The following is an 11,041-nucleotide window of genomic DNA, read 5'->3' on the forward strand; positions in this document are numbered from 1 at the left end:
AACACCTCAACACCACGAAATTAAAAACACCTCACAGCCACGAAATTAAAAACACATCACAGCCATAAAACACGTAATAAAAACACCTCACCACCACGAAATTAAAAACACCTCACCACCACAAAATTGAAAACACCTCACAGCGACAAAACACGAAATTAAAAACACCTCACAGCCACGAAATTAAAAACACCTCACAGCCACGAAATTAAAAACACCTCACAGCCACGAAATGAAAAACACCTCACAGCCACGAAATGAAAAACACCTCACAGCCATGAAATTAAAAACACCTCACAGCCACGAAATGAAAAACACCTCACAGCCACGAAATAAAAAACATCACCACCACAAAATTTAAAACACCTCACAATCATAAAACACGTAATAAAAACACCTCACCACCACAAAATTAAAAACACCTCACCACCACAAAATTTAAAACACCTCACAATCATAAAACATAATAAAAACACCTCACCACCACGAAATTAAAAACACCTCACCACCACAAAATTTAAAACACCTCACAGCCAAAAAAAGGAATAAAAACACCTCACCACCACGAAATTAAAAACAACTCACCACCACAAAATTTAAAACACCTCAGCCATAAAACACGTAATAAAAACACCTCACCACAACGAAATTAAAAACACCTCACCACCACAAAATTAAAAACACCTCACAGCCATAAAACACGCAATAAAAACACCTCACCACCAAGTAATTTAAAACACCTCACAGCCATAAAACATGTAATAAAAACACCTCACAGCCATAAAACACATAATAAAAACACTTCACCACCACAAAATTAAAAACACCTCACCACCAAGTAATTTAAAACACCTCAGAGCCATAAAACACGTAATAAAAACACTTCGCCACCACAAAATTAAAAACACCTCACCACCACAAAATTGAAAACACCTGACAGCCATAAAACACGCAATAAAAACACCTCACGACCATGAAATTAAAAACACCTCGCCACCTCAAAATTGAAAACACCTCACCGCCACGAAATTAAAAACACCTCATAGCCACAAAATTAAAAATACCTCACCACCACAAAATTGAAAACACCTCACAGCCATAAAACACACAATAAAAACACCACATGACCACGAAATTAAAAATACCTCACCACCAGAAAATTGAAAACACCTCACCGCCACGAAATTAAAAACACCTCATAGCCACAAAATTAAAAATACCTCACCACCACAAAATTGAAAACACCTCACCACCACAAAATTGAAAACACCTCACCACCACGAAATTAAAAACACCTCACAGCCATAAAACACGTAATAAACACACCTCACCACCACAAAATTAAAAAGACCTCACCACCAAGTAATTTAAAACACCCCACAGCCATAAAACACGCAATAAAAACACCTCACCACCACGAAATTAAAAACACCTCACAGCCATAAACCACGTAATAAAAACACCTCATAGCCACGAAATTAAAAACACCTCGCCACCACGAAATTAAAAACACCTCACAGCCATAAACCACGTAATAAAAACACCTCATAGCCACGAAATTAAAAACACCTCACAGCCACGATATTAAAAACACCTCACAGCCACGAAATTAAAAACACCTCACAGCCACGAAATTAAAAACACCTCACAGCCATAAACCACGTAATAAAAACACCTCATAGCCACGAAATTAAAAACACCTCGCCACCACGAAATTAAAAACACCTCACAGCCATAAAACACGTAATAAAAACACCTCACCACCACGAAATTAAAAACACCTCACAGCCATAAAACACGTAAGAAAAACACCTCACCACCACGAAATTAAAAACACCTCACAGCCATAAAACACGTAATAAAAACACCTCACCACCACGAAATTAAAAACACCTCACCACCACAAAATTGAAAACACCTCACAGCGACAAAACACGAAATTAAAAACACCTCACAGCCACGAAATTAAAAACACCTCACAGCCACGAAATTAAAAACACCTCACAGCCACGAAATGAAAAACACCTCACAGCCATGAAATTAAAAACACCTCACAGCCACGAAATAAAAAACACATCACCACCACAAAATTTAAAACACCTCACAATCATAAAACACGTAATAAAAACACCTCACCACCACGAAATTAAAAACACCTCACCACCACAAAATTTGAAACACCTCACAATCATAAAACATAATAAAAACACCTCACCACCACAAAATTAAAAACACCTCACCACCACAAAATTTAAAACACCTCACAGCCATAAAAAGGAATAAAAACACCTCACCACCACGAAATTAAAAACAACTCACCACCACAAAATTTAAAACACCTCAGCCATAAAACACGTAATAAAAACACCTCACCACAACGAAATTAAAAACACCTCACCACCACAAAATTAAAAACACCTCACCACCACAAAATTAAAAGCACCTCACAGCTATAAAACACGTAATAAAAACACCTCACCACCAAGTCATTTAAAACACCTCACAGCTATAAAACACGCAATAAAAACACCTCACCACCAAGTAATTTAAAACACCTCCCAGCCATAAAACATGCAATAAAAACACCTCACCACCAAGTAATTTAAAACACCTCACCACCACAAAATTGAAAGCACCCCACAGCCATAAAACACGTAATAAAAACACCTCACAGCCATAAAACATGTAATAAAAACACCTCACAGCCATAAAACATGTAATAAAAACACCTCACAGCCATAAAACACGTAATAAATACTTCACCACCACAAAATTAAAAACACCTCACCACCAAGTCATTTAAAACACCTCACAGCCATAAAACACGTAATAAAAACACTTCACCACCACAAAATTAAAAACATCACCACCACAAAATTGAAAACACCTGACAGCCATAAAACACGCAATAAAAACACCTCACGACCATGAAATTAAAAACACCTCGCCACCTCAAAATTGAAAACACCTCACAGCCATAAAACACACAATAAAAACACCTCATGACCACGAAATTAAAAATACCTCACCACCACAAAATTGAAAACACACACAGCCATAAAACATGTAATAAAAACACCTCACAGCCACGAAATTAAAAACACCTCACAGCCACGAAATTAAAAACACCTCACAGCCACGAAATTAAAAACACCTCACAGCCACGAAATTAAAAACACCTCACAGCCACGAAATTAAAAACACCTCACAGCCACGAAATGAAAAACACCTCACAGCCATGAAATTAAAAACACCTCACAGCCACGAAATGAAAAACACCTCACAGCCACGAAATAAAAAACACATCACCACCACAAAATTTAAAACACCTCACAATCATAAAACACGTAATAAAAACACCTCACCACCACGAAATTAAAAACACCTCACCACCACAAAATTTGAAACACCTCACAATCATAAAACATAATAAAAACACCTCACCACCACGAAATTAAAAACACCTCACCACCACAAAATTTAAAACACCTCACAGCCATAAAAAGGAATAAAAACACCTCACCACCACGAAATTAAAAACAACTCACCACCACAAAATTTAAAACACCTCAGCCATAAAACACGTAATAAAAACACCTCACCACAACGAAATTAAAAACACCTCACCACCACAAAATTAAAAACACCTCACCACCACAAAATTAAAAGCACCTCACAGCTATAAAACACGTAATAAAAACACCTCACCACCAAGTCATTTAAAACACCTCACAGCTATAAAACACGCAATAAAAACACCTCACCACCAAGTAATTTAAAACACCTCCCAGCCATAAAACATGCAATAAAAACACCTCACCACCAAGTAATTTAAAACACCTCACCACCACAAAATTGAAAGCACCCCACAGCCATAAAACACGTAATAAAAACACCTCACAGCCATAAAACATGTAATAAAAACACCTCACAGCCATAAAACATGTAATAAAAACACCTCACAGCCATAAAACACGTAATAAATACTTCACCACCACAAAATTAAAAACACCTCACCACCAAGTCATTTAAAACACCTCACAGCCATAAAACACGTAATAAAAACACTTCACCACCACAAAATTAAAAACATCACCACCACAAAATTGAAAACACCTGACAGCCATAAAACACGCAATAAAAACACCTCACGACCATGAAATTAAAAACACCTCGCCACCTCAAAATTGAAAACACCTCACAGCCATAAAACACACAATAAAAACACCTCATGACCACGAAATTAAAAATACCTCACCACCACAAAATTGAAAGCACACACAGCCATAAAACATGTAATAAAAACACCTCACAGCCACGAAATTAAAAACACCTCACAGCCACGAAATTAAAAACACCTCACAGCCACGAAATTATAAACACCTCACCAACACGAAATTTAAAACACCTCACAGCCACGAAATTAAAAACACCTCACAGCCACGAAATTAAAAACACCTCACCACCACAAAATTTAAAACACCTCACAGCCATAAAAAGGAATAAAAATACCTCACCACCACGAAATTAAAAACAACTCACCACCACAAAATTTAAAACACCTCACCACCACAAAATTATAAACACCTCATCACCACGAAATTAAAAACACCTCACAGCCACGAAATTAACACCTCACAGCCACGAAATTAAAAACACCTCACAGCCACGAAATTAAAAACACCTCACCACCACGAAATTAAAAACACCTCACAGCCATAAAACACGTAATAAAAACATCTCACCACCACGAAATTAAAAAGACCTCACCACCAAGTAATTTAAAACACCTCACATCCATAAAACATGCAATAAAAACACCTTACCACCACGAAATTAAAAACACCTCACAGCCATAAAACACGAAATAAAAACACCTCATAGCCACGAAATTAAAAACACCTCACAGCCACGAAATTAAAAACACCTCACAGCCACGAAATTAAAAACACCTCACAACCACGAAATTAAAAACACCTCACAGCCACGAAATTAAAAACACCTCACAGCCATAAAACACGTAATAAAACACCTCACCACCACGAAATTAAAAACCTCACCACCACGCAATTAAAAACACCTCACAGCCATAAAACACATAATAAAAACACCTCACCACCACGAAATTAAAAACACCTCACCACCACGAAATTAAAAACACCTCACAGCCATAAAACACGTAATAAAAACACCTCACCACCACGAAATTAAAAACACCTCACCACCACAAAATTGAAAACACCTCACAGTGATAAAACACGTAATAAAAACACCTCACAGCCACGAAATTAAAAACAACTCACAGCCACGAAATTAAAAACACCTCACAGCCACGAAATTAAAAACACCTCACCACCACAAAATTAAAAACACATCACAGCCATAAAACACGTAATAAAAACACCTCACCGCCACGAAATTAAAAACACCTCACAGCCACGAAATTAAAAACACCTCACAGCCACGAAATTAAAAACACCTCACAGCCATAAAACACGCAATAAAAACACCTCACCACCAAGTAATTTAAAACACCTCACCACCACAAAATTGAAAACACCTCACAGCCATAAAACGCGCAATAAAAACACCTCACCACCAAGTAATTTAAAACACCTCACCACCACAAAATTGAAAACACCTCACAGCCATAAAACACGTAATAAAAACACCTCACAGCCATAAAACATGTAATAAAAACATCACAGCCATAAAACACGCAATAAAAACACCTCACCACCACGAAATTAAAAACACCTCACAGCCATAAAACACGTAATAAAAACACCTCATAGCCACGAAATTAAAAACACCTCACAGCCACGAAATAAAAAACACATCACCACCACAAAATTTAAAACACCTCACAATCATAAAACACGTAATAAAAACACCTCACCACCACGAAATTAAAAACACCTCACCACCACAAAATTTGAAACACCTCACAATCATAAAACATAATAAAAACACCTCACCACCACGAAATTAAAAACACCTCACCACCACAAAATCTAAAACACCTCACAACCATAAAAAGGAATAAAAACACCTCACCACCACGAAATTAAAAACAACTCACCACCACAAAATTTAAAACACCTCAGCCATAAAACACGTAATAAAAACACCTCACCACAACGAAATTAAAAACACCTCACCACCACAAAATTAAAAACACCTCACCACCACAAAATTAAAAGCACCTCACAGCTATAAAACACGTAATAAAAACACCTCACCACCAAGTCATTTAAAACACCTCACAGCTATAAAACACGCAATAAAAACACCTCACCACCAAGTAATTTAAAACACCTCCCAGCCATAAAACATGCAATAAAAACACCTCACCACCAAGTAATTTAAAACACCTCACCACCACAAAATTGAAAGCACCCCACAGCCATAAAACACGTAATAAAAACACCTCACAGCCATAAAACATGTAATAAAAACACCTCACAGCCATAAAACATGTAATAAAAACACCTCACAGCCATAAAACACGTAATAAATACTTCACCACCACAAAATTAAAAACACCTCACCACCAAGTCATTTAAAACACCTCACAGCCATAAAACACGTAATAAAAACACTTCACCACCACAAAATTAAAAACATCACCACCACAAAATTGAAAACACCTGACAGCCATAAAACACGCAATAAAAACACCTCACGACCATGAAATTAAAAACACCTCGCCACCTCAAAATTGAAAACACCTCACAGCCATAAAACACACAATAAAAACACCTCATGACCACGAAATTAAAAATACCTCACCACCACAAAATTGAAAACACACACAGCCATAAAACATGTAATAAAAACACCTCACAGCCACGAAATTAAAAACACCTCACAGCCACGAAATTAAAAACACCTCACAGCCACGAAATTAAAAACACCTCACAGCCACGAAATTAAAAACACCTCACAGCCACGAAATTAAAAACACCTCACAGCCACGAAATGAAAAACACCTCACAGCCATGAAATTAAAAACACCTCACAGCCACGAAATGAAAAACACCTCACAGCCACGAAATAAAAAACACATCACCACCACAAAATTTAAAACACCTCACAATCATAAAACACGTAATAAAAACACCTCACCACCACGAAATTAAAAACACCTCACCACCACAAAATTTGAAACACCTCACAATCATAAAACATAATAAAAACACCTCACCACCACGAAATTAAAAACACCTCACCACCACAAAATTTAAAACACCTCACAGCCATAAAAAGGAATAAAAATACCTCACCACCACGAAATTAAAAACAACTCACCACCACAAAATTTAAAACACCTCACCACCACAAAATTATAAACACCTCATCACCACGAAATTAAAAACACCTCACAGCCACGAAATTAACACCTCACAGCCACGAAATTAAAAACACCTCACAGCCACGAAATTAAAAACACCTCACCACCACGAAATTAAAAACACCTCACAGCCATAAAACACGTAATAAAAACATCTCACCACCACGAAATTAAAAAGACCTCACCACCAAGTAATTTAAAACACCTCACATCCATAAAACATGCAATAAAAACACCTTACCACCACGAAATTAAAAACACCTCACAGCCATAAAACACGAAATAAAAACACCTCATAGCCACGAAATTAAAAACACCTCACAGCCACGAAATTAAAAACACCTCACAGCCACGAAATTAAAAACACCTCACAACCACGAAATTAAAAACACCTCACAGCCACGAAATTAAAAACACCTCACAGCCATAAAACACGTAATAAAACACCTCACCACCACGAAATTAAAAACCTCACCACCACGCAATTAAAAACACCTCACAGCCATAAAACACATAATAAAAACACCTCACCACCACGAAATTAAAAACACCTCACCACCACGAAATTAAAAACACCTCACAGCCATAAAACACGTAATAAAAACACCTCACCACCACGAAATTAAAAACACCTCACCACCACAAAATTGAAAACACCTCACAGTGATAAAACACGTAATAAAAACACCTCACAGCCACGAAATTAAAAACAACTCACAGCCACGAAATTAAAAACACCTCACAGCCACGAAATTAAAAACACCTCACCACCACAAAATTAAAAACACATCACAGCCATAAAACACGTAATAAAAACACCTCACCGCCACGAAATTAAAAACACCTCACAGCCACGAAATTAAAAACACCTCACAGCCACGAAATTAAAAACACCTCACAGCCATAAAACACGCAATAAAAACACCTCACCACCAAGTAATTTAAAACACCTCACCACCACAAAATTGAAAACACCTCACAGCCATAAAACGCGCAATAAAAACACCTCACCACCAAGTAATTTAAAACACCTCACCACCACAAAATTGAAAACACCTCACAGCCATAAAACACGTAATAAAAACACCTCACAGCCATAAAACATGTAATAAAAACATCACAGCCATAAAACACGCAATAAAAACACCTCACCACCACGAAATTAAAAACACCTCACAGCCATAAAACACGTAATAAAAACACCTCATAGCCACGAAATTAAAAACACCTCACCACCACAAAATTAAAACACATCACAGCCATAAAATACGTAATAAAAACACATCACCACCACGAAATTAAAAACACCTCACAGCCATAAAACACGTAATAAAAACACCTCATAGCCACGAAATTAAAAACACCTCACAGCCACGAAATTAAAAACACCTCACAGCCACGAAATTAAAAACACCTCACATCCACGAAATTAAAAACACAACACAGCCACGAAATTAAAAAGACCTCACCACCACGAAATTAAAAACACCTCACAGCCATAAAACACGTAATAAAAACACCTCACCACCACGAAATTAAAAACACCTCACCACCACAAAATTGAAAACACCTCACAGCGATAAAACACGTAATAAAAACACCTCACAGCCACAAAAATAAAAATACCTCACAGCCACGAAATTAAAAACACATCACAGCCACGAAATTAAAAACACCTCACCACCACAAAATTAAAACACCTCACAGCCATAAAACACGTAATAAAAACACTTCACCACCACGAAATTAAAAACACCTCACCACCAAGTAATTTAAAACACATCACAGCCATAAATCGAGTAATAAAAACACCTCACCACCACGTAATAAAAACACCTCACCACCACGAAATTAAAAACACCTCACAGCCATAAAACATGTTATAAAAACACCTCACAGCCACGAAATTAAAAACACCTCACAGCCACGAAATTAAAAACACCTCACAGCCACAAAATTAAAAACACCTCACAGCCACGAAATGAAAAACACCTCACAGCCACGAAATAAAAACACCTCACAGCCACGAAATGAAAAACAACTCACAGCCACGAAATTAAAAACACCTCACAGCCACGAAATGAAAAACACCTCACGGCCACGAAATAAAAAACACATCACCACCACAAAATTTAAAACACCTCACAATCATAAAACACGTAATCAAAACACCTCACCACCACGAAATTAAAAACACCTCACCACCACAAAATTTAAAACACCTCACCACCACGAAATTAAAAACACCTCACAGCCATAAAACACGTAATAAACACACCTCACCACCACAAAATGAAAAAGACCTCACCACCACGAAATTGAAAACACATCACCACCACGAAATTATAAACACCTCACCACCACGAAATTTAAAACACCTCACAGCCACGAAATTAAAAACACCTCACAGCCACGAATATAAAAACACCTCACAGCCATGAAATTAAAAACACCTCACAGCCATGAAATTAAAAACACCTAACAGCCACGAAATTAAAAACACATCACCACCACGAAATTAAAAACACCTCACAGCCATAAAAACACGTAATAAAAACATCTCACCACCACGAAATTAAAAAGACCTCACCACCACGAAATTAAAAACACCTCACAGCCATAAAACACGCAATACAAACACCTCACCACCACGAAATTAAAAACACCTCACAGCCATAAAACACGAAATAAAAACACCTAAAGCCACGAAATTAAAAACACCTCACAGCCATAAAACACGTAATAAAAACACCTCATAGCCACGAAATTAAAAACACCTCACAGCAACGAAATTAAAAACACCTCACATCCACGAAATTAAAAACACCTCACATCCATGAAATTAAAAACACCTCAAAGCCACGAAATTAAAAACACCTCACAGCCACGAAATTAAAAACACCTCACCACCAAGTAATTTAAAACACCTCACAGCCATAAAACATGCAATAAAAACACCTCACCACCACAAAATTGAAAACACCCCACAGCCATAAAAAGAGGAATAAAAACACCTCACAGCCATAAAACATGTAATAAAAACACCTCACAGCCAAAAAACACGAAATAAAAACACCACGACCACAAAATTAAAAACACCTCACCACCAAGTAATTTAAAACACCCCACAGCCATAAAACACGCAATAAAAACACCTCACCACCACGAAATTAAAAACACCTCACAGCCATAAACCACGTAATAAAAACACCTCATAGCCACGAAATTAAAAACACCTCGCCACCACGAAATTAAAAACACCTCACAGCCATAAACCACGTAATAAAAACACCTCATAGCCACGAAATTAAAAACACCTCACAGCCACGATATTAAAAACACCTCACAGCCACGAAATTAAAAACACCTCACAGCCACGAAATTAAAAACACCTCACAGCCATAAACCACGTAATAAAAACACCTCATAGCCACGAAATTAAAAACACCTCGCCACCACGAAATTAAAAACACCTCACAGCCATAAAACACGTAATAAAAACACCTCACCACCACGAAATTAAAAACACCTCACAGCCATAAAACACGTAAGAAAAACACCTCACCACCACGAAATTAAAAACACCTCACAGCCATAAAACACGTAATAAAAACACCTCACCACCACGAAATTAAAAACACCTCACCACCACAAAATTGAAAACACCTCACAGCGACAAAACACGAA

At 37.1% G+C, this 11,041-nt stretch overlaps 1 long non-coding RNA gene across 2 annotated transcripts; it reads right to left on the bottom strand.

Moving 5' to 3' along the window:
• On the bottom strand, positions 1-1,767 carry LOC144888905 (uncharacterized). Of its 2 annotated transcripts, none has more exons than XR_013621461.1 (3): positions 1,701-1,767; positions 1,015-1,513; positions 1-111 (listed from the first exon to the last, which is right to left on the bottom strand). It is a non-coding gene; the product is annotated as an uncharacterized LOC144888905 (long non-coding RNA). The 2 variants fall into 2 exon arrangements; XR_013621462.1 differs by lacking the exon at positions 1,701-1,767 and adding an exon at positions 1,514-1,688 and having other exon boundaries at positions 1,015-1,432.
• Between the last annotated feature and the right edge of the window lie 9,274 nt (positions 1,768-11,041).

The sequence above is a fragment of the Myxine glutinosa genome (genome assembly GCF_964187855.1).
Source record: "Myxine glutinosa chromosome 6 unlocalized genomic scaffold, kmMyxGlut1.1 SUPER_6_unloc_1, whole genome shotgun sequence".
Classification (NCBI taxonomy): domain Eukaryota; kingdom Metazoa; phylum Chordata; class Myxini; order Myxiniformes; family Myxinidae; genus Myxine; species Myxine glutinosa.